General features: G+C 49.5%; 1 pseudogene; it reads right to left on the reverse strand.

Moving 5' to 3' along the window:
- Nucleotides 1-25,001, reverse strand: part of LOC119272023 — a 26,204-nt pseudogene extending 1,203 nt beyond the window's left edge.

Raw genomic sequence — 25,001 nt, forward strand, 5'->3', positions numbered from 1 at the left:
TGGCCCCCCACCACTCCCTTTGCTTCCTCGCCGGCGACAAGCAAAACCCTAGCCATGGGGCTCTTCGGCAGCAGCAAGGGCAAGGGCGCCGGTGCATCATCTTCTCGTGCCCCCTCTCCCCCTTCTCCTTCGACGCCGGCATGTGATCACTCAGGACGGCAGCGCCTGCACACCCCGGTGCACCAAGCTTGGTGGCACTGGGAGTTCAGGCAACCACTGCCCTACCCAGATGTCACGCTGCCACACCACCGGCACCTAGATCCGGATCGGATGCCGGTGCCGGCAGTGCCACAGTCACAGCGGGCGCACGACGAGGAGGTGCGCAGGCGCCGGACGCAGCTCACGCCGGCGCAACGACGCATGCCAGAGTACGCCGCGGACTTCCCCAACTGGGAGGCCTGGTTTTCCCTCGAACAGGAGGAGCAACGACGGCGAGGCGTGCTGCACCACCATGCCAACCCCGTGCCTCCCCCCGTCATCAAGCCTGAGAAGGAGGAAGCCGAGGCGGTGTACCAGGAGGCGCTGGCGGAGGCCTTTGCCATCTCCATCGAATTGGAGAAGCGGAAGGCCGAAGCAGCAACAGCTGAGGAGGTCGCGTTCGAGGCGCAGATGACGGAGGCCATGGCCCTCTCTGTTGCAGGCGACTGCGTGGTGCTGCCATCTCCGCCACCGCTCACCCTGACGGCGCCTGCTCCCGAGTCGGCCGAGAGGTACGCCTGGACCGGCCAGGTGCAGGAGTTCGCCAACGCCCCCTCCCCCGCCCCATTTGGCTTGGTGCCATGCCAGAGCAGGAGGCCATGTACCTCCAGCATTGCGGCAGCGCCGACTGGCGGGAGAGCGCACCCGCGCGGAGCAGCTCATGCAGAGGGAGCGGGAGGCGGAGGAGGAGGAGCGCGCCCGCGCCGCCGCATTGCCTCAGTCGCAGCCGCAGCAGACGCCGGAGGAGGCATCCCTGGCGGCCCACCAAGATGCCTTTGGTTGGGCCGGCCCGTCTCCCGTCTTCATCGACCTCACCGGCGACGATGACGACGACAAGTTCAAGGGCAAGGGCAGTCTAGGGCTGCGAGGCCGGCCAATTTTTTTATGTTTTAATTAATGTTTAATTAAGTTTAAGTGGACTTTGGCCGGCAGTTGACTGGCCAGTTATTATATATTAAACTTTATTTTCTGTGCCATATGTTTTTTTTCTTCACACGCAAATTTGTGTCCGCCTCCCATTGAGCGGTCAAGTCAACCCATATAGAAAAGCGGACACGGACGTCCATATGGCCGACCCAAACGGACGAAAAACGGAAAAAGTCCGCGTCCGTTTGGATCCCCCGTTGGAGTTGCTCTTAGATCACTAAAATATTAGATCACTAAAATAGTGATCTAAACGCTCTTATATTAATTTACAAAGGAAGTAAATAGTGAACACACTCGCAAGCTAGACTCACCTTGAGTAGCATGTGAGCTGCACCTAGATGACATCAAGCTTTTGCCCAATGAGGTCGCAGCACTGCACCTTTGAGCATCTGACAAAGCACCTTTACCATCACCCATGAGCAGTTTACAAAGACTCCTGTTGCAATACAGTGTTGCACACTCTTCATGACATATTGCCTATGGTCAACATGAGAGGTCATGAAAATATTATTTTCAACTTAAATCACCATACACAGGAGTTTTATTCAACGCTTATTTATGGACAAGTAGAAAACCGTGTAAAAACTTTACTACTAAGTAATACTGCAGAATGGAGTTATGGAACACATTCTCTTACTAGACTGATTGGCCTGTTCAATTTACATTTACGGTCAATTTGAATATGTGGTTAACAATCCTAAGTAGACATCATCACATCAGACGTAGACAGTGGGCAACCATCAAAATTTCATATTAACTGAGAAGAAGAAAAAGTTTTCATGGATTTTGGAGATGTAAGAAGTCAAACAAAGAATGCCAAATATGTTTCTCAAGTGAAGTCAAATTGACTTAATATGCATGATCCACGTCGGTTAAGATTAGTCCAAATGAGTGACCAATCAAGTCAAGTACATAGATGGCATACTAACAAGTTATCTCTAGATCGCTACCTACCATATACATGTGACCCATTATTGGTTATGCCATGTCCATAATAATATGAGTCGAGAACCAGACAAACATTGTTTTTATTCATTAATTGCCGCGCCCTAAATGGGCACCCAAGAGAAAATTCTCTCATTCTACCACATAATTATTAAGATGCGTGAATTTCAGCACATTCTTAAAGTAAGGTTGCTTCAAATTATATTAATCTAGATGAGTCTAGCTCAGATCTAGTTATAATTTTAGTCGGTCTTCAGTCAGATATATTCATGGCCGCATACACAACACTAGATTTAAAATACATGGAGCTCGTGGAATCATTGTCCCCCGGTTACACGTTTCTTTTCTGGATCACCAGATAATATATATATTTCTGTTTTTGTGCCATTCACAGCTCACATGTTACATTGAAAAAACTGTTTGATATCCGAAGTGGTTAAATAATGTAAAGTACTACATAGAGTATATAGTAAGAAACCTAGTTAGTTAGAAAAGAAACTGATTTTAATTCAGTTCCCATTGACAGCAAAAACTTACTCATCTAACCATCGTAGCATAAGTGGAAGAGGTTTACCATATCATAGAACTGTGATGCAATCTTATACTCCTTCTGCTCGAATGCCGCATCAGCTAGTAACTTCAAGAAATTTTTTCTTCTTTGATGGTCCCTTAGCTCCTGGACATTTACATAATGAAACAGGAATTAAATCTTCGAATTGCGGAAATAATCATCATTCACTGTGATGATTTCTTCAAATGCCGTCAGGCTATTTTCTCAAAGAAGTATGCTATTATAGACCATCCTTTTCTTTATCACGGATTGTTGTCGTGAAAGTCAGAACAATGTTACAATCTACCAAACACCAGGTGTGGCCTGCAGTGCACAGTAGATGGTAGGCAACATGAAACATGAGCACAGATCTGCTGGAATTTAGTCTATTTTGAGCAGCCCAATAACTATTTCAGAAATTCCTAATAAATTCTAGAGGCCCACTTAGCCCATTTGTGTAAGGCAAAAGATACTACTAAAGTTTAGTCCTACATTTCTAGTTTAGTGGGAGTTGGACCTCCTTATAAGGGAGGTTCTTTCCCCACTTGTACGAGCATGAGAACAAGACGGATATCCACGCGCGCTCCTCCTCCGCCGCACGCCGCGCCACGCCGCGCCGCGCAGCGCCTTGGGTTGTGGGAATGAGCCGAGCCGATATCTAAATTTTTGCCACGCACTACGGGTATACGAAAGGTCTCTTGCGCCTATAAAAGGGAGGTCGCTCCTCCCAGAGAGACGCACCAGAACCTCTTCCTCCTCTCGCCACAAGTTCCTGAGCACTGCGCTACTGCTACGATCTTCCCCATCCCGACTTGTGGCGTGCACCGCAGGTCGGGACAGCAGGCCTCCGAAACCGCACCTTTTAAGTCTTGTACGGGAGAAGGGTGATAAGGTTTTTGGGGAGCGCTCAACGCGACTACTGGCTGCTTCATCACGGACGATCCGGTCGTCGACGACTACTTCCCCGACGACGACTTCTTCCCTGACGTCCACGATCTCCTCGACGACATGCCAGGCGAGGACACCGACCCCAAGTCCAGCACTTCCACTGCTGCTGTCCCGTACGTATTCTTGCTCTTTCTGTTAGATGTCATGACACAGTTCTTTGCTCTACTTTCCGTCCTACATGTGTTAGGTTCTACTTCATATATGCAACTTCATCTAGTGTCTGTTCTAGATGTGTTCAGTTCAAGTTCATATATGCAGATGCTCTTTACCTTCTCTCTATCCGAACGCATGACTTGTTTTATCTCTACTATATTAGTCATGCTTTATCTAGTATTTCTGTTAATAAAATCATTCGGTAAATTGCTCATATTTCCAATAATCCAAAAACCTTATTATAGGCAATTTACCTCGAGTGGTTTTGCTGCTTCCATGAGACCTCCTATGTTTGAGGGTATCCACTATAAGAGGTGGCACGTGAGAGCGGTCTTATGGTTTCAAACCATGAGTTGCTATGACGCCACTCTCGGCAAACCCGAAGGAGAGCTTGATGCTCAATAGGCACAAGCTTTTCAGAAAATGGATACTCTGTTTAAGGCTGCTCTCTTGAGTGTTCTTGGTGAGAACATAGTTGATGCTTATGCGTCAATTGATAACGGAAAAGATATGTGGGATGCACCCGAGGCCAAGTTTGGGGTCTCGGATGCTGGCACTGAGCTGTACATCATGGAGCAATTTTATGATTACAGGATGACTGAAGAGCGCTCCGTGGTTGAGCAAGTTCATGAGATACAGTCATTTGCTAGAGAACTTGAGCACTTCAGTTGTATGCTAGCGGACAAGTTTGTTGCCGGAGGTATCATCACTAAGCTTCCTCCTTCATGGAGGAACTTTGCTACCTTGCTGAAGCATAAGAGGCAGGAGTTTTCCGTCCCGGATCTCATTGGCACTCTTGATGTGGAAGAAAAGGCGAGAGCAAAGGACACACGTGCTCGATGTATTGAGGGAGGATCTAGTGCCAATGTGGTACAGAAGCAGAACTTCCAAACCCACAAGTTCAAGAACATGGGCAAGTTTGATGGAAAAGCAAAGTTTGATGGGAAGAACAAGGTTGTGCAACACACAAACTTCAAGAAGAAGAATGGCAAGAAGAAAGGTGCTCGTCATGTGTGTGGGGATCCTGATCATTGGGCTCCTAGTTGCCCTAATCGCTATGACAAGCGTCATCCTGGGAAAGGCGCCAAGACCGCTAATGTTGTCATTAGAGACACTGACATGAAGGATGTTGGGTATGGTGTATTTCCCACTATTCTTTCAGTATGTCATTCTCCTGACTGGTTGATTGACACGGGTGCTAATGTGCATGTATGCGGTGATATTTCCATGTTTTCGTCTTATTAGACCGCAGGGACTTCAACCGTGCTGATGGGCAACGGTTCAAGTGCTTCTGTTCGTGGTGTTGGCACGGTCGATCTGAAGTTTACTTCGGGGAAGAGCGTGCGGCTAAAGAACGTGTAGAGATGGCTACAAGCTTGTCTTTGAGTCGAATAATTTTGTAATATCCAAGTATGGAACCTTTGTTGGTAAAGGCTATGAGTCAGGAGACTTGTTTCGTTTATCCTTATCAGACATTTGCAATAAAGTTATTAATCATATTTGCAACAATAGTGAATCCAATGTGTGGCATTCACGTCTTTTTCATGTTAACTTTGGTTGCATGTCGCGACTAGCGAAGTTGAACTTAATCCCTAGTTTCACCACTGTCAAGGGATCTAAGTGTCAAGTGAGTGTGCAAGCTAAGCAACCTCGTAAGTCTCACACGACTGCGGAAATAAGAAATCTTGCACCACTAGAGCTCATACATTCAGATCTATGTGAAATGAATGGTGTGTTGACAAAAGGTGGAAAGAAATATTTCATGACGTTAATTGATGACTCCACTAGATACTGCCATGTGTATCTTCTGAAATCTAAGGATGAGGCTTTGAACTTTTTCAAGATCTATAAAGCTGAAGTGGAAAACCAATTTGATCGAAAAATCAAGAGGCTTAGGTCCGACCGTGGTGGAGAGTATTTTTCCAATGAATTTGATGATTTTTGTGTGGAACATGGTATAATCCATGAGAGGACGCCTCCCTATTCACCTTAGTCAAATGGGTGGCCGAAAGAAAGAACCGTACTCTAACAGATTTGGTTAACGCCATGTTAAACACTTCGGGTCTCTCCAAGGCATGGTGGGGGGAGGCGATATTGACTGCATGTCATGTCCTAAACCGAGTTCCCACAAAGAACAAAGAGATAACTCCATTCGTGGAATGGGAGAAGAAAAGGTTAAAACTCTCTTATCTACGAATATGGGGTTGTTTGGCGAAAGTCAATGTTCCAATTCCAAAGAAGCGGAAGCTTGGACCAAAGACTGTGGATTGTGTTTTCCTGGGATATGCTTTTGATAGCATTGGCTATAGATTCTTGGTTGTAAAATCTGAGGTACCTGACATACATGTCGGTACGATCATGGAGTCGAATGATGCGACTTTCTTTGAAGACATCTTTCCCATGAAGGATATGGCTACCTCATCTAATCAGGAGATGCCTAGTTCATCGAATCAGGAACCAGTTACAATTACCGAACCTGCCATTTCGATGGAACACTTTGAAAGTCCTGTGGAGGAGAACAATGAAGTTCCTACTAGGAGCAAGAGACAGAGGACTGCAAAGTCTTTTGGTGATGATTTTCTTGTGTATCTCATAGATGACACTCCCAGTTCTATTTCAGAGGCCTATGCATCTGAAGATGCTGACTACTGGAAGGAAGGGGTTCGTAGTGAGATGGATTCCATCTTGGCGAATGAAACCTGGGAGATAACTGATCGTCCTTATGGGTGCAAACCTATAGGATGCAAATGGGTATTCAATAAGAAGCTTAGGCCTGATGGTACTATTGAAAAGTACAAGGCTCGGCTCGTGGCTAAGGGTTATACCCAAAAGGAAGGTGAAGACTTCTTTGATACTTACTCACCTGTGGCTCGACTGACCACTATTCGAGTTCTACTTTCACTAGCTGCCTTGCATGGTCTTATCGTTCATCAAATAGATGTTAAGACTGCTTTCCTAAATGGAGAGTTGGACGAGGAAATTTATATGGAACAACCAGATGGGTTTGTACTAGATGATCAGGAAGGGAAAGTGTGCAAGTTGCTGAAGTCTTTGTACGGACTTAAGCAAGCACCCAAACAGTGGCATGAGAAGTTTGAAAGAACTTTAACAGCTGCAGGCTTTGTTGTGAACGAAGCTGACAAATGTGTGTACTATCGCCATGGTGGGGGCGAGGGAGTTATCCTGTGCTTGTATGTTGATGACATACTGATTTTTGGAACAAATCTGAATGTTATTAAGGAGGTCAAGGATTTCTTATCTCGTTGTTTTGAGATGAAGGATTTAGGAGTGATGTCATTCTGAACATCAAGTTGTTGAGAGATGATGATGGTGAGATTACATTGCTTCAATCTCACTATGTGGAAAAGATCTTGAGTCGCTTTGGCTATAGTGACTGCAAGCCCTCTCCAACACCATATGATGCGAGTGTGTTACTTCGAAAGAATCAAAGAATTGCTAGAGACCAATTAAAGTATTCTCAGATTATTGGCTCGCTTATGTACTTAGCCAGTGCTACAAGACCTGACATCTCTTTTGCTGTTAGCAAACTGAGTCGGTTTGTCTCAAAACTAGGAGATGTGCATTGGAAAGCTCTAGAGAGAGTTTTGCGTTATTTGAAAGGCACTACAAATTATGGAATTCACTACACCGGGCATCCAAAGGTGCTTGAAGGGTATAGTGACTCAAACTGGATCTCAGATGCTGATGAGATAAAGGCCACGAGCGGTTATGTATTCACTCATGGAGGTGGCGCTGTTTCTTGGAAGTCTTGCAAGCAGACCATCTTAACGAGGTCAACAATGGAAGCAGAACTCACAACACTAGATACAACTACAGTTGAAGCAGATTGGCTTCGCCAGCTCTTGAATGACTTGCCGGTTGTTGAGAAACCTGTACCGGGTGTCCTTATGAACTGCGACAATCAAACTGTGATCACGAAAGTGAGCAGCTCAAAGGATAACATGAAGTCATCAAGACACGTTCAGAGAAGGTTAAAGTCTGTCAGGAAAATGAAAAACTCCGGAGTTATTGCGTTGGATTATATCCAAACGTCTAAAAATCTGGCAGATCCTTTTACCAAGGGTCTATCACGTAATGTGATAGATAATGCATCGAGGGAGATGGGTATGAGACCCACAATATGAGTTGTTCACAGTGGTAACCTATTCTTTGTGATCGGAGATCCTGTGAATTAGATGTGGAAGACAAGCTGTTGGTCAACTGAGAGGAGAGTATCCTTACTATTCACAATAACACTCCATGAAGATGCAATACTCTCCTAATCTGCATGGCAGGTTGATGTATATCTTAATGTGTTCTAAGTGGCTTATTTAAGCAAAGATGTTATCCTGCAGAACATCTTTTCAAGAACACACCTATATGAGTCTGATTGTCAAACATCGCAATCTATGAGAGCAGGGTTATCTCTAGTAAACTCATGATAGGTCACGGAGTATGACACATAAGCTCCACCCGCGGGGAAGACCCACGGTAACCACGTATCGGTCAAGGCTTTATGTGAAGCTAGATTCACAGAAAACTTGCAGTTCAAGGCCCAGTCCACTGTTCAAGTTGCTTACTAGTGTAGCATAGAGTTCTAGGTGGAAGTTCAACTTCACAGTCTCCACTGCAGTACCGGTATATAAAGCAGTGTTTTGGAACCAAAGGCAAATTTCGGTGTGCCTCTGGGATCTGGTGGGGGATTGCTGGAATTTAGTCTATTTTGGGCAGCCCAATAACTATTTCAGAAATTCCTAATAAATCCTAGAGGCCCACTTAGCCCATTTGTGCAAGGCAAGGGATGCTACTACAGTTTAGTCCCACATTGCTAGTTTAGTGGGAGTTGAGCCTCCTTATAAGGGAGGTTCTTTCCCCACTTGTACGAGCATGAAAACAAGAGGGATATCCACACGCGCTCCTCCTCCGCCACCCGCCTCGCCACGCCACGCCTCGTCATGACACGCTGCGGGTTGCGGGAATGAGCCGAGCCGATATCTAAATTTTTGCCACGCACTACGGGTATACTAAAGGTCACACGGGAGCTGAAAAGATTTTTGCGAAAGTGGAGTCCGAATGCGAACGGTGCAGCCCTTCGGCTGCTGGCTGTTCGCTTCGTCTCTGTCTCTTTGTTTCGCCTCCCGTCGTTGCCCTCTCACCTCCTTCTCTTGCACCTATGAAAGGGAGGTCGCTCCTCCTAGAGAGACGCACCAGAACCTCTTCCTCCTCTCACCACAAGTTCCTGAGCACTGCGTTGCTGCTATGATCTTCCCCATCCCGGCTTGTGGCGTGCACCGCAGGTCGGGACAGTAGGCCTCCAAAACCGCACCTTTTAAGTCTTGTACGGGAGAAGGGTGATAAGGTTTTTGGGGAGCGCTCAGCGTGGCTACTGGCTGCTTCATCACGGACGATCCGGTCGCCGACGACTACTTCCCCGACGATGACTTCTTCCCCGACGTCCACGATCTCCTCGACGACATGGCAGGCGAGGACACTGACCCCAAGTCCAGCACTTCCACTACTGCTGTCCCGTACGTGTTCTTGCTCTTTCTGTTAGATGTCATGACACAGTTCTTTGCTCTACTTTCCATCCTACATGTGTTAGGTTCTACTTCATATATGCAACGTCATCTAGTGTCTGTTCTAGATGTGTTTAGTTCAAGTTCATATATGCAGATGCTCTTTACCTTCTCTCTGTCCGAACGCATGACTTGTTTTATCTCTACTATATTAGTCATGCTTTATCTAGTATTTCTATTAATAAAATCATTCGGTAAATTGCTCATATTTCCAACAAGATCAAGGTGTTCCTTCTTTCACAGAAACAACCAAGGAGAACATATTGCATATGTGCTAGCCAGTTAGGTACTCCATCCGTCCGGAATTACTTGTCACTAATATGAATGTATCTAGATGTATTTTTAGTTCTAGATACATCCATTTCTATGACAAGTAATTTGAAACAGAGGGAGTACATAATGGGCTAAAGGGCTCGGACATATACATGATAGATAGCATTTGCCCACACCTCAAGAGAAAGGACTGCGACATAATTTATAGCTAGTATGCCACTGAAATAAAACATAATTGTTCATGTGACATTGTTACTAGATACTAATGAATAACACACCATGCACATGATGTTGTGTACTCCCTCCATTCCAGAATATAAGGTGTATCTAATTCCGTGCAAGTCAAACTTGTGTGTGTGTTTGACCAAGATTATAGAATGAAATATCGACATCTACAATACAAAATAAGTAAAATATGAAAATACTTCTCATGATGGATCTAATGATACAAATTTGGTACCGTAGATATTGATATATTTTTCCTAAAAACTTCAAACATGCATATGTTTGACTTTTGAAACAACTAATACACCTTATATTTTGAAAAGGAGTATTATCTAACCATGTTATGGATCAATAAGACCATAACTATGAGCCATATCTAAGCATTCCCGTATCAGGGAGCATCCAACTATTCTCTACACAACATATGCTTATGATAGCTAACAGAACTAAGACTTGCCTAAAATTTACATGCAAATATCATTGTGCAAAGGGCACTGCAATTATCCTATTTTAAGAGTCGATCTTATCAGGTGTCAGGTGTTTGCACTTTTGAAGCTTGGAAGCAGAAGAACTCTTTTACTTTATGATTTTCACCTAGTTTGGATATCATTTTTTATTCATTGCAATCTAGGGTTTGTTTATATAATGTTCCATTAAACTATAGTTGATAGTGCGTACCACACATGGTTCATGATGTATATTCACTCTCAGTATGATCATATTACCCTTCTAATTAAATTATAGTTAGGTTTTCTAGGCTAGTCAGGAGTAAAAAAACTATCTTTATGGTCCCAAGTTGGGAGTGTTAGATGTGTATAGTCCACTTTCTGTATATCCTCATTGTATAAGGGGTTTCTTGCACTTTAACACATATGTATATGTATTGACCTTTGACCCTCAGTGAAACCAGTTGCTGATTATCCAACATGGTATCAGATGCTAGGCTAGCCCCTTCCTCCTGCGCGATGCAACTCCATGCGCCTCGTTACTAGCCTGCTTGTCTCCGGCTGTCCGGCCGCTGCATCTCCGGCCCGGCTCTGCTGCTTCTCCAGCAGGACGCCTTCCCGTCCGGCTCCTCCTGCCTGCTGCCGCCGCCGTCTTGTTCGGCAGCCGCCTCGTTCGACAGCCACCCAGTTCGGCCTGCCCTGTCCGGCCGTTGCCCCGTTTCGGCCCCGCCTCAGTTTGGCGCTACCGAGGCTCGCTGCTTCTGGCCCGTAGCCCAGGCTCTTGATCCAGATCGGGTTGGACGCCCGTCCCTCTCGATCCTGCCTCGCGCGTGAGCGAGAGCGCTCCTGCTCGCTTCTCTCGATCCAGATCAGGTCTCTGTGTCAGTTGACTTCAAAAAAAGAAAGAGAGAGCTCGTCATGTCTTCTTCAGGCTATGTCGATGTTCCTCGGTGTTCGGTGATCTTTGATGGCACCAACTACGCTGAGTCCCTCTCGATCCTGCCTCGCGCGTGAGAGAGAGCGCTCCTGCTCGCTTCTCTCGATCCAGATCGGGTCTCTGCATCAGTTGACTCAAAAAAGAAAGAGAGAGAGAGAGAGCTCGCATGTCTTCTTCAGGCAATGTCGTTGTTCCTCGGTGTTCGGTGATCTTTGATGGCACCAACTACGCTGAGTTTGTGGGCTTTATGCGCATCCATATGCGTGGTCTTCTTCTGTGGGGTATTCTCTTTGGCGAGGTCCCATGTCCGCCATGCCCTATTGTGCCAGTGGCCCCAACCCCACCGGTGTCGCCGGTACTTGCTGTTTATGCTTCTCATGCTGACCGGGATGCAGCCAAGGCTCTCGATGATGCTGCAGTTGATGCTTATGACTAGCATGTATTAGCTTATTCAGATGATTTTTCTATGTACCGCAATGATATGTCTGCTTACACTCAATGGTGCAATGATGATGCTCGTGCTGTTGTTGTTCTCACTGCGAGTGTCCTCCCTTAATTTGCTTCAAAGTTCATGGGACTTGGCATAGTTGCAGCGATGTGATCTTATCTCTGTCAGCGTTATCAGCCCTCTAGTGATGCTCTCTACCTGTCTGTGGTGCGTCAGGAGCACGCACTCCAGCAAGGCGATTCTTCTGTTGATGAGTTCTATTCACAGTGCTCTTCCATCTGACGCCAGCTTGACTCTCTTTGGACAGTTGTTTGTGGGACTTGTCGTTGCTGTCAGACTACGCGGTTCGATTTGGAGTTTCAGCGGGTCCATGAGTTCCTATCTCGTCTCCGTTCTGAGTTCGAGCCTCAATATGCTCACTTGCTTGCTCATGGGCGTGTTCCTATCTCGGAGGTGCTTGCCGAGCTTCATGCTGAGGAGACCCGCCTTTGCTCGCTGGTTTGCTCGCGGTTCCGTCAGTGTTGGCTGCCCGAGCTCCTGTGTTGTCTGCTCGCCTCACCGCTCCACCGCTCCTGCCTACTCCTTCAGGGGGTGGGTCGCCCTCCTTATGCTGAGAAGGGCACGTTGCGCTGTGACACCTTCTGTGGTTACTGCTCTCAGCCAGGTCACCCAGAGTCCGATTGTCGCCAGAAGAAGCGAGACCAGAGGCGCTCCTATTCCAGTGGGACTCCCGCGTCTTCCTCGACTCCGTCACTCACATACCAGGACATTGTACGGCTCAAGTGTCTACTTGCTTCCTCCAGCTCCTTGTCGACTGGTTCCGCTGCCGCTGTGACTTCATCCACCCCTCCACCACCGCCGACATCTACACAGTCAGGTACATCTTCGTGGGTTCTGGATTCTAGAGCTTCCTTTCATATGTCTTCTGATTCTTCCGTGTTGTCTTCTCTCCGACCTCTTGATTCGCCTGTTAATGTTCTCACCGCCGATGGCACACCTCTTCCTGTTGCTAGTCATGGCACTCTTTCTACTCCGTCCTTTTCTATTCCTAGTGTTTCACACGTTCCCCGTCTTACCATGAACTGTTTTTCCGCTGCCCAACTTACTGATTCTGGTTGTCGTGTCATTCTTGATACCGACTCTTGCTCTATTCAGGATCGTCGCACCAAGGCTTTGGTTGGTGCTGGCCCTCGGCACCGTGAGTTAGAGGGCCTTTGGGAGGTTGACTGGCTGTGTGTTCCTCCCGCTGCCACCACTTCTGCCAGTTCCCATGCTCTTGCTGCCTCCTCGTCCGCGTCCTTCCAGCAGTGGCATCATCGCCTTGGTCACATCTGTGGCTCTCGCTTGTTATCATTAGTGCGTCAGGGCCTTTTAGGGTCTATTTCTGGAGATGTTTCGTTACATTGTAATGGTTGTAGACTTGGCAAGCAAACCCAACTACCTTATCTCACCAGTGAGTCGGTATCTCAACGTCCTTTTGACTTAGTTCATTCTGATGTTTGGGGTCCCGCTCCCTTTGATTCAAAAGGTGGTCATTGCTACTATGTTCTATCTATTGATGATTTCTCTCGCTACACTTGGCTCTACTTTATGAAATCTCATAGCGAGGTTCTTTCTATATACAAGTGTTTTGCTGCCATGGTTCGCATTCAGTTTTCCATGCCCATTCGTACTTTTCGTGCAGACTCCGCTGGAGAGTATATCTCCCAGATGTTGTGTGGTTTTATTGCCCAGTTCTTTTGTCCGGGTGCTCATGCTCAGAATGGAGTTGCAGAACGTAAGCATTGTCATCTGCTTGAGACGGCTCATGCGCTCATGACCGCTGCCTCTCTTCCACCACACTTTTGGGCTGAGACCGTGTCTGCATCCACCTATCTTATCAACATTCAACCATCGGCTGCCTTGCAGGGTGGTATCCCTATGAAGCGTCTCTCTGGTCGCTCTCTTGACTACTCCGCTCTTTGTATGCTTGGATGTGTGTGCTATGTCCTTCTTGCCCACGAGAACGCGCCAAACTGACTGCTCAGTCGGTTGAGTGTGTTTTTCTTGGTTACAGTGATGAGCACAAGGGCTATTGATGTTGGGATCCTGTTGGTCGCCGGCTGCGCATTTCGCATGATGTGACTTTTGATGAGTCTCGTTCCTACTATCTGCGTCCTTCCTCTTCACACTTCTCTGTGGATGATATTTCCTTTATTCTTCTTCTTGACACGTCCTCCTATGTGCCTTATGTCTCTCCCCTCCCTCTGGCACATCTCACTCCTCATTCCCCATCGACAACACCTTCACCTACATCCTCCTCTCCATCCTCCTCCTCCACCTCTCCCCCATCATCACCAGTCTCTCACCCACTCTCTCCCTTCCCTCTCCACTACACTCGCCGCCCTCGTGTTGAGGATGCTTCTACTGCCACGCCATCCACTTCTGGAGCGCCCCCTCTCACGCCTCCTCTTGTTCATAACCTTCGTGCTCGGCCTCGCCCCCATCTGATCACTACTCTCATGACCGGTACGGTCTCTCTGTCGTTGCTGAGCCCACTTCCTATCGGGCTGCCATGACTCAGCCTGAATGGCAGCTTGCAATAGCTGAGGAGCTTGCTGCCCTTGAGCGCTCTGGCACATGGGATTTGGTTTCCCTGCCTTCCGCTGTTCATCCCATCACCTGCAAGTGGGTCTATAAGATTAAGACTTGCTCCGATGGTTCTCTTGAGCGCTACAAAGCTCGTCTTGTAGCTCATGGTTTTCAGCAGGAGGAGGGTCGTGATTATGATGAGACTTTTGGTCCCGTGGCACAGATGACCACTGTCCGCACTCTCCTTGACGTGGCTTCTGTTCGTCATTGGTATGTTTCTCAACTTGATGTCCAGAACGCTTTTCTCAATGGTGAGCTGCATGAGGAGGTCTACATGCAGCCACCCCCGGGGTACTACGCTCTTAATGGTATGGTCTACCGCCTTCGACGCTTCCTCTATGGTCTTAAACAAGCCCCTCACGTCTGGTTCGAGCGGTTCGCCTCTGTAGTGACTGCTGCTGGCTTCTCGCCCAATGATCATGATCCCACTTTGTTTGTTCACACGTCTCCTCGTGGTCGGACTCTTCTCCTTCTATATGTTGATGACATGATCATCACTGATGACGACTCTAACTACATTGCCTTTGTTAAGGCTCGCCTTCGCGACCAGTTCCTCATGTCTGACCTTGGTCCACTTCGTTATTTTCTTGGGATTGAGATTTCTTCCATCTCTGATGGCTTCTACATCTCCTAGGAGAAATATATTCAGGATCTTCTTGCTCGCGCCGCTCTTGGTGATGAGCGCACTGTTGTGACTCCTATGGAGCTCAACGTTCAGCTTCGTGCTTCTAACGGTGACCCTCTGCCCAATCCCACTCGCTACCGCCACCTCGTTGAGAGCCTTGTCTATCTTGCTGTTACGCGTCCTGACATCTCCTATCCTGTCCACATCCTCGGTCAGTTTGTTTCAGCCCCCACCTTTGTCCACTATAGTCATCTCCTCCGTGTTCTACATATCTTCGTGGCACGATCTCTCATCGTCTTTTCTTTCCCCGCTCCAGCTCTCTCAAACTCCAGGCCTACTCTGATGCCACTTGGGCCAGTGATCCCTCTGATCAACGCTCGTTGTCCGCTTACTGTGTCTTTCTTGGTGTCTCTCTTATTGCCTGGAAGACAAAGAAATAGACTGCAGTCTCTCGCTTGAGTACAGAGGCCGAGTTGCGAGCAATGACTATGTTGACGGCTGAGGTGATCTGGTTACGGTGGTTACTTGAGGATTTTGGTGTGTCTGCTACTACCTCGACTCCCTTACCATGAGATAGCACTAGTGCTATCAGTATTGCACGTGACCCGGTGAAGCATGAGCTCACCAAGCACATCGATGTGGATGCCCACTTTGTGCATGCTGCTGTGCAGGATCAGACTCTCGCTCTTCACTATGTGCCTTCTGAGTTACAGTTGGCGGATTTCTTCACGAAGGCACAAACTTGAGCGCAACATGGCTTTTTCTCTTCAAACTCAGTGTTGTTGACCCACCATGAGTTTGAGGAGGGGGGGTGTTAGATGTGTATAGACCACTTTCTGTATATCCCCATTGTATAAGGGGTTTCTTGCACTTTGATACACATATATATGTATTGGCCTTTGGCCCTCAGTGAAACCAGTTGCTGATTATCCAACAGGAGGACCTAAGGTTACTCCAATAAATAAGTCATGGTTCTATCAATGTGCATATGGTGCCATGCATATAATGACCAGTTGACCACAACTTATAATAACATTAATGGATACTAAATTTAGAACTGAAGAACAAAATAAAGGTTTAGCTTTCAAACAGTACCCAATACTAAAACAACATCAGAACAGACACAACATACCATTGGCTTCTTATCTTCAATTTTTGCATGAGAAACTACTCCCTCAACACTCCAGTTTGGGACATTTGGAATTGGGGAAGTTAAAGGAAACAACATTTCAACCTCTTCCATGCAATCACGTATTGCAGCAAGCACTACCGGCAACCTACCCAACTGACCAACAGAAGAAAAGGTAACAATTATTTCAAAAAGTAAGAACGTCATTCAAGAAAGGAACTATTTAAAATATAGAAAAATAACATGAACAAGATGTAAGTATAATCAATGTAAGAATCCTAATGAATACTAACAATAGGGATGAAGAACATGAACTTAACTAAAAAAATCAATTTATTTTATTGTTTATTGCATGAATACATTTGAGAAATGTTGCTACCCAGAATGGTGAGAACTCAGTAGCTCATCAGCTGTCAAATTATGCATGATATGACCTTCTTTCAAAAGGGAAGAAAATACTGATATATGTTGCAAACTTGTTGGATACAAGCAAGTAGCAACATTTTTATAATGTTATATGATGGAAGAGAATAGACATAGTCAACGACACAAAGCAACCTAAATTCATTCCCAAAACAGCTCACCAACATGATAAGAGGAGTTGCATAATGGTATCCCTAGAAGCTTTAATGGAGTATGGTGATACAGTCAGCAAAATACATAGAAAAAAATACAAACCATACATCATCGGGGATATTAGGATCTGCTCCAGCCTTCAACAGAAACCGAATGAAGTTGGTACAACCTTCTCGCATTGTAGCATATACCAATGGAGACATGGCGCAACCCTTGCAGTTAATATCGGCACCAGCCTGTGAAAAGGAATTATTCAATAGAATGTTAATGGTGGTATCTCCATGTATATCAAATTATTCAATAGAATGTTAATGGTGGTATCTCCATGTATATCAGAGAGTATAGAGATGGTAGACTAAGCAAAGCAAAATTACAACACAAGAATGGACAAATAATCCCGAGAATTCTCACCTCAACGAGTGTCTCCATGCATTTGAGTGAACGCTGAGTAAGAGCCATAAACAACGGACTTCCCAAACTGGTGACAATGATATTAGGCTGAAAGACGGGTATTGTGCATTAATAAACGCAGATGACATGACAAACTCAAGATTTTATTCTGAGATGAAAAGGATATACTAATTTAAAATCTTGATAATGATCTACTCGTGTGTCTGGTGGTTTGGGGGGGGGGGGTATGTGGACCATCCAATCCTAATCCTGGCATATGTGCAAATTAACTCTGAATCAAGAGAAATAAAAAAAGTGAAGGCCATATACATTTGCGTTGTGATCCAACAAAATCTTCAGTGTGTTATCCTTCCCATTTGAAGCAGCCACAAATGCTGGTGTTCCACGGCCATAGTTTATATCGACTGGAACTCCTTTTGAAAGGAGGAACTCTGTCACCTTGCAGCATCCTGTTGTAAACAAAATGATCCCATAACTCATGTTCTGCCACAATAATTAAACATAGTGTACCAGAGTAGTAGAGTAAATAACTACTAGTAAATGGGGTAGGCGACGCGCCAACGGCTCCAACGGCTCCAGTACGGACTGGCGACTCGGATGGCGATGGGGTAGGCGACGCGGCACGCCCCAGTGTGCCAGGCGAGTCAGAGGGCTGGTCGGAGGTGTGGTCGTCGGGGCGGTCGGCGCGCGCGTCCCCGGTGGTGGCTTCGGGCGCGGTGGTGTCTCCGCGCTGGGAGGGGAGCTGTTTCTGGGCACTGGCGGAGGTAAGTGACGACGAGGATTCAGAGGCGGAGGATGCAGATGGCTGCGGCGTCTGTTACGGTCGTCGTGGAGAAGGGACACGGCCGACGGTCGGCGCGCTCGTGGCCCTGGCGGAGGAGCTTGGGGGCTCTCTCAAAGCTGGGCGGCGCTGTGCTTTCGCGCCGGGCGGCCGTGGTGCCCGCAGACCAGGGGTGTCGGGGCGGGCTCCGGCGAAGCGCGTGGCGGAGGCGTCGCGCGCCCGTTCATTGCGGAGGGATGACGTGGTCGTGCCTGCCGTGATGGCGGCTGCCGCACCCTTGCCGGCCTTGGCGCCGGCGCCGGCGTCGGAACCACTGCGTGGGGTGGCGCCGACAGCGGAGGCGGAGCCGCTTGAGACCTGGCCTAGGGTTGGCGAGGTTGGTGGGGCTGGGCTAGTGGGCCAGTCCCAGGACTCGGGCCGGTCGGGCCCAACTGTGTCGTGCGCGGCCCAGGGTAGCTGTGCAGAGGCGGAAGAGATGCGGGTGGTCGTGGGCTGCCCAGCGAGGCCCAGGCCCACCTCTTCAGTGGAGCGGCCAGTACTTAAGTGGCTTTGGATCCGCTGGGGCGCCACTGACTGCGCTCTAGGGTTTCCAGCCACTCCAGCTGAGGTGCGGCGCTTCGGCGGTGTCGCATGCTCTCTCTCCCCCCTTTCCCCTCCCCCACCCCTAGATCGCTCCTTCGTAGAGGTCGTCGCCATGGGATCCAAGGCGGATCGGCGGTCGGACAAGCGGGCGGAGCCGGATCCGGAGGCGGAACGGCGGTGTGAGCGAGATCTGCGCGAGCAAGCGAAGGTGCGGGCGGCGGAGCATGCCGGCGAGGAGGGAGGGTGGGGGCCTCCTCCTCCCTAGTGTCTCAAGGAGCAGGAGCGGAAGAAGAAAAGGAAGGAGGAGTACAAGAAGAAGGGGCTGGAGCTCAAGCGCAAGGAATCGCTCCATCCCCACTACGGCGACCGCGTCGGCGACCCGTTCAACAAGCCGAAGATGAAGAAACACAAGCCGGCGATGAAGGCGGCCTCCAAGCCCTCCTCCTCCAAGGGCACGGCGGCGGAGCCAATCTCTGTCGAGGAGACGGCGGGGCCGGAGTGCTTCAGATGAGGGCGCACGGGCCATTATCAGAACGAGTGTGCCTTCCAGCAGCTCTGCAGCATGGAGGGCCATGCGTCGGCGTACTGCCCTACGCGTGGCAAGCAGCTGGTGCTCCATACCATGGGTCATGCCTTCGCCGGGGGCGGCTTCTTCTGCTTGCCGTACCCCGAGGAGGCGGATGCGGGGGCGTCGGATCTGCTGGGGGCCAACGCGCTCTGGTGTCGGCTGCGCCCGGCGTTCTGTCGAAGGAAATCCTGGAGGCGGAGCTCTCCCACCTCTACGAGGGGGAGTGGGACTGGCAGGTGGCCTCGTTCGATGTGGATTGCTTCTCTGTGGCGTTCCCAGATCCGGCCTTGCTGAGGATGGCGACGCGCAGTGGCAAGCTGTTTCTTCCCATCAACAACATCACAACGAACATTTGTGATGCGGTCCTCGCCGAGCCCAAGGCGCTGTCGATGTCGGAAGTATGGGTGAAGATGTGGGGCATCCCCCCGAAGCAGCGGCGCACGGAGCATCTGATGGCGGCCATGACCATGATCGGGCGGCCCTTGGTGGTGGATGAGCTGTCCCTGATCCGCTCGGGCCCGGTGCGCATGCGTTTCGTGTGCCGTGTGCCGGCCAAGCTCCGCGGCTCCGTGCAGATCTGGTTCAATGGGGAAGGGTACAACATCAAGCTCGAGCCGGAGTTGGAGTCTCGCCAGGCGGCTCCTGCCCTCCCACCTCCTCCGCCTCCTCCCAGCGGTCGAGGGCCCGATGATCAGGACAAGGACAAGCGCAAGGACAAGGATCACGAGCAGGATGCAAGCATGGAGGAGGATGACTCCGTCGACACGGCGGCGTGGGATAAGCTTGGGATCTCCGCGCCGGGCCCTGTTGCTCAGGTGGAAGTGGCAACGATGGTGCCAGCGGCTGAGGCTGGGGGCTCGGTTGGGGTGACGATCTCGATCCCCAACCAATATGGGTCAAACTTGGGGTCGGTCTCCTCTCCTCCCATGGTGGCTGCGGGTGCGGGGGGTGGTTCGTCCCTGCTCGACCTCTCCCCCGCCCCCTCGCGCCCTCGCCCGGCCGGGTCTCCTGCTTCTGGTGGCCGCGGCTCCACTCTCAGCGGCTCGGTGAAGCCAATGAAGAAGACGGCGGTGCGCAAGGTCTGGGCGGAGGCGGTGCGCGCGATGGAGACGCTGGGGGAGCCTCTCACTCCAAGGCAGTCGGTCATGGCGCTGGCGGCCCCGACGGCGCCAATCCCAGTTGACCCGCTGCTGCAGGAAGCCTCCAAGACGGTGATGATCTCAAAGGCCAAGCGCTCCAAGACGGTGCCGGCGGCACCGGTGCGTACCAGCTCGCGTTCCAAGGGGGCCAAGGGTAACATGGCGTCGCTGCAGCGGGCGCAACTCCTCCAAGCTCAGAAGAACATGGAGATCTCAGGTAACCCACTCCCCGGTTTACGGTTCTTGATGCCTTTTCGGACGATCATTTGCATGAGGTGCTGGATGCGAGCGGAGTGGATCCCTCTTGCGTAGGAGGGGTTAGAGAGATAATTTCACTTGTGCGCACTAAGGAGATGGCGCAGGCAGCGCTGGCGGCAACCGCTATAGAGCGTGCTGAGCAGAGATCTCGGGTACCCGAGGGAGGGGACTCCGTGGCGCTCTTTGTGCCCGATGAGGGGTGACAGGCAACAGGGGTTGCCCCCTCTCCCACGCCTTGCAGGGGCAAGACGAGGCGAGTGGCAAAAGCGGTCACCTCCAGGGGTGTCCGGCTTCATAATCGCGTGATTTAGATGCGAGCCTTGTTCTAGAATACCCGTGGTTTCGGCCATGCGGGATGGCGCACTCAACTTAAAGAATACATGCGCAAAGAAGACGTCGATATAGTAGGGCTACATGAGACGATCAAGGCGGACTTTCGTTACCACGATCTGCTTGCGCTTGATCCTCTGGAGCGCTTCGAGTGGCAGCATGTACCTGCTGTAGGGCACTCAGGTGGCATGCTGCTGGGCTTGAGCCGAGCCTTATACGATATTATCGCTTGGGATGTAGGTTCATTTTTTATCGCAACACATTTTCGCGTTCGTGCCTCGCTTCGCGAGTTAGTAGTCATACAAGTCTACGGACCGGCCAATCACTCCCGTTCGGTGGAGTTCTTGGGGGAACTCCAGGCTAAAGTCACCACGGTGATCGCAGCCGCGCTCCCTGTACTGGTGGGTGGAGATTTCAACCATATCAGATCGGGAGCCGATAAGAACAATAGCAACATAAACTGGCCTAGGATGGCTATGTTTAACACCGCCATTGCGTCCATGGCCCTAAGGGAGGTGGCCAAGTCGAGCGCGAGATTCACATGGACTAACAAACAACTTGATCCGGTTCGATCAGTGCTGGATAGGGTGTTCATGTCGTCGGAGTGGGAAATGGGCTTCCCTCTCTGTACATTGGTCACGGAGACACGCATAGGCTCTGACCACGTACCGCTCGTCTATTCCTCGGGGGAGGAACGGAGGCGCCGCAGCTCACGCTTCTTCTTCGAAACAGCCTAGTTCGAAGTACCAGGCTTCGAGGAGATTTTCAGGGAGAAATGGTGGGCATGCGTTAATTCGACTGGTGGGGCCCGATGGAGTTTTGGAACGCAGTTGGGGGTCGGCTCAGGGCTAGCCTCAAGGGATGGGGTGCAAACCTAGGGAGGAGCGACAAAGAGCACCGAGCCGCGATCCTAGCGGAAATCGCAAGGATTGACGTTATGGCTGATGCTCGGGCCTTTTCGGAGCAGGAATGGGCTCATCGCTATGATCTGGAGGCTCAGGTCGAAGCATCACTTCGCGCTTTAGGAAGAATATTGGCGCCGACGAAGTGGTCTGAAGTGGATACTGAAGGGCGACGCCAACACTAAGTATTTCCACGCTTATGCTAATGGGCGTCGTTGGAAATGCTCCATCCTAAGGTTGCAATCAAAGCAAGGGCTCCTGTTGCGACAAGAGGACATCTCCCAACACATTTATGAGTTCTACATCAATTTGATGGGCACGTGTGAGGCCCAGGGGGCGGGCCTTCATGCGGACATTTGGGAGGACTCACAATGAGTGTTGGACTGTGAGAACGACGCGCTGGGGCTCACGTTCCTGCCAGAAGAAATTCACGCCGCTCTTCTCGGTATGAAAGTGGACACGGCTCCGGGCCCAGACGGGTGCCGGTGGCTATGTTCAAGCGCTTCTGGCCTCTCCTTAGGGACCCAATCTTCGAGATTTGCAACAGTTTCATGCGTGGAATTGTTGACATAGCGCGCCTCAATTTTGGAGTCTTAACGCTCATTCCGAAGGTTTAAGGGGCAGACAACATTAGACAATTCCGGCCGATTGCGCTCATTAACGTGCCTTTTAAAATTTGTGCAAAAGCGTGCGCCACTAGTCTAGGACCGATCGCTCACCGCTCGATTAATCGAAACCAATCTGCTTTCATTCACGGTCGCAACATTTTAGAGGGTCCGCTCGCCCTTCAAGAGATTATGCATGAACTTAAGCGCATAATGGAATCGGCGGAGTTGTTAAAACTTGATTTCGTAAAAGCGTATGACCGCGTGAATTGGGATTTCCTGCGGCAGGTGCTTACTAGTAGAGGCTTTTTCGCTGTTTGGGTACACCGAATTATGCAATTGGTGTCGGGAGGCCAAACTGCAGTTTCGGTGAACGAAGAAATAGGGCATTTCTTCGGAACAAACGCGGACTCAGGCAGGGGGACCCGATGTCCCCGCTCCTGTTCAATTTTTGTTGTGGATGCATTGTCCGCTATGCTCCAGAAAGCGGCCGCGGCTGGCCACATCCAAGGGTTGGTAGGCCACCTCATTCCAGGGGGAGTGACGCATCTACAATACGCAGATGACACGCTGCTTTTGTTTTGCCCAGACCACCACAACATTGCGTCGGTTAAGGCGATTCTTCTTTGTTTTGAGCTCATGTCGGGGTTCAAAATAAATTTCCACAAATGCGAGGTGCTCACGATGGGGGTTGAGCCGGAGGAGGGCAGGCGCATAGCTGATTTGCTCAATTGCAAAGTGGGCAAATTCCTGTTTACATACCTCGACCTCCCAGTTGACACCAAAAGGCCTACGATAGAGGATTGGGAACCCCTATGTGCTAAGGTGAGGGGAAGGGTGTGTCCTTGGAGGGGTAAACTCCTTTCAAAAGCGGCCAGGCTAGTTCTCACGAACTCAAGTCTCTCATCCTTGCCAATGTTTGCTATGGGCCTATTTTTGCTTGCAGAAGGGGTGCATGCAAAGTTTGACACACCCCGCGCTAAGTTCTTTTGGGAAGGAACTAGCCCGAACCGTAAATACCATATGGTTAAATGGGCCTGGGTGTGTCGACCCAAGGACTTGGGGGGCCTTGGGATCACCAACTCGAGACTGCTTAACATCACTATGATGTGTAAGTGGATCTGGAAAATTGTCCAGGGGGCTTCTGGTCTGTGGGTTGATCTCCTTAGGGCCAAGTACTTCCCTAACGAGAATCTCTTTGAGGGTAGGGCTAGGGGCTCGCCTTTCTGGAATGATCTCCAGACGATCAAGTCGGCCTTTGCCTTGGGGGCTAAATTCTCGATTGGAGACGGTCGATCATCCCGTTTCTGGACAGATCTTTGGATAGGAACCCGCCCCTTATGGGAGGAATTCCGCGATCTGTACGACATTGCTGTGGATCCAGGCATGTCGGTGGCCGATGCGCTGCGATCAACTCCACCGGAGATTCAGTTCAAACGTGAACTCCTGGGGCAAGAGCAGGTCAGCCTCGTGGCGTTGCTACAGTTGATCGATCAGGTGGACCTTTCGGACCGACCGGACTCGGTGAGCTGGGCGCTCACCAGCTCCGGGAAGTTCTCGGTTAACTCTTTATACCGAAAGCTGTGCCGGGGGCCGTCGCAGCTTTTGGTTGCAGGGTTATGGAAAAGCGCGGTTGCCGCTGAAGATCAAACTATTTCTTTGGCAAATGTTCCGTGATAAGTTGCCCACCTCCCTGAACGTGGCCAAACGCAATGGTCCGGCCAATGGTCCATGTGCGTTGTGTGGGGACCCAGAGGATGCGAACCACGTGTTCTTTCGGTGCCCCTTAGTGCGGTTTGCGTGGAGCGCAGTGCGGTCGGCGGCTGGTGTCCATTGGGACCCCCGCCCGGCTGCCGAGCTTATTCTCATTTTAGGCGCGTTGCAAGGCCCAACGAAACGGGTGGTGTGGAGTTGTGTTGGGGCACTTCTTTGGTCCATGTGCCTAACTAGGAAATAAATTCACGATCGAGGGCAGTTTCCCAACGCATCCGGCTAATATCATCTTCAAATGCAATCTCCTTTTGCAGCAGTGGAGTCTGTTGAAGAGGCGCAAGGATGCTGATTTGATCAAGATCGCTCAACAACTAATCCTGCAAGTGTACGCGTTGGCTAGGGAGCCGTGACTACGGTGGTCTCCGTAGTCTCTTTTGAGTGCTTGACGAGCCTGCGCGCTCTGTACGGGTTATGCCTTGTAATGCGATAGTAGCTTCTTAAGCTCCGTCCGAACTTTGTGCCGTGGGCCGATGTGGCTTTTGGTTGTTTTAAGACTGATTGGTGTGTTACCCTGCCGTTGGGGCTTTATTAATTTAAAGCCGGACGCATCTGGCGTCTTCGTTCTAAAAAAATCTTAGTAAAAATAACCATCTTCGAGAAATCGTGTGTGTGTGTCAGGGAGAAGAACCTGCAGCCACAACATGGTGGAGAACTCTGCGTCCTTTGTCATCTGCTTTAATATATCACCACCATGATCAAGAAAATACTTGACTGTAGCAACATCATCAGACGAGGCTGACAACATAAATGGAGTTGCAGCTGTGATAACACACACATTGTCAGCGCAATCATAGATGTCATGCTAGCAATCATTGACATGGCAGCCACCAGTTTTAAAAATGAAGAAAGGGATAGATGAAGACCTGCTAGAGCACCAGTTCCATATCCAGGAGCATTTACATCTCCATTAAGCTCCTCCACCAAATACTTGCAAACCTCCAGTTGTGCAAAACATGCCGCCGTGTGCAACACAGAATATCCTTTGATGTTGAAAGAAAAAATCGCCGATGGGTCACCCTTTCCTTTGGTAAGATTCTTTATAACACCTTCCCCAAAAGTAAGCAT

This window comes from Triticum dicoccoides, chromosome 3A, assembly GCF_002162155.2.
Source record: "Triticum dicoccoides isolate Atlit2015 ecotype Zavitan chromosome 3A, WEW_v2.0, whole genome shotgun sequence".
Taxonomy (NCBI): domain Eukaryota; kingdom Viridiplantae; phylum Streptophyta; class Magnoliopsida; order Poales; family Poaceae; genus Triticum; species Triticum dicoccoides.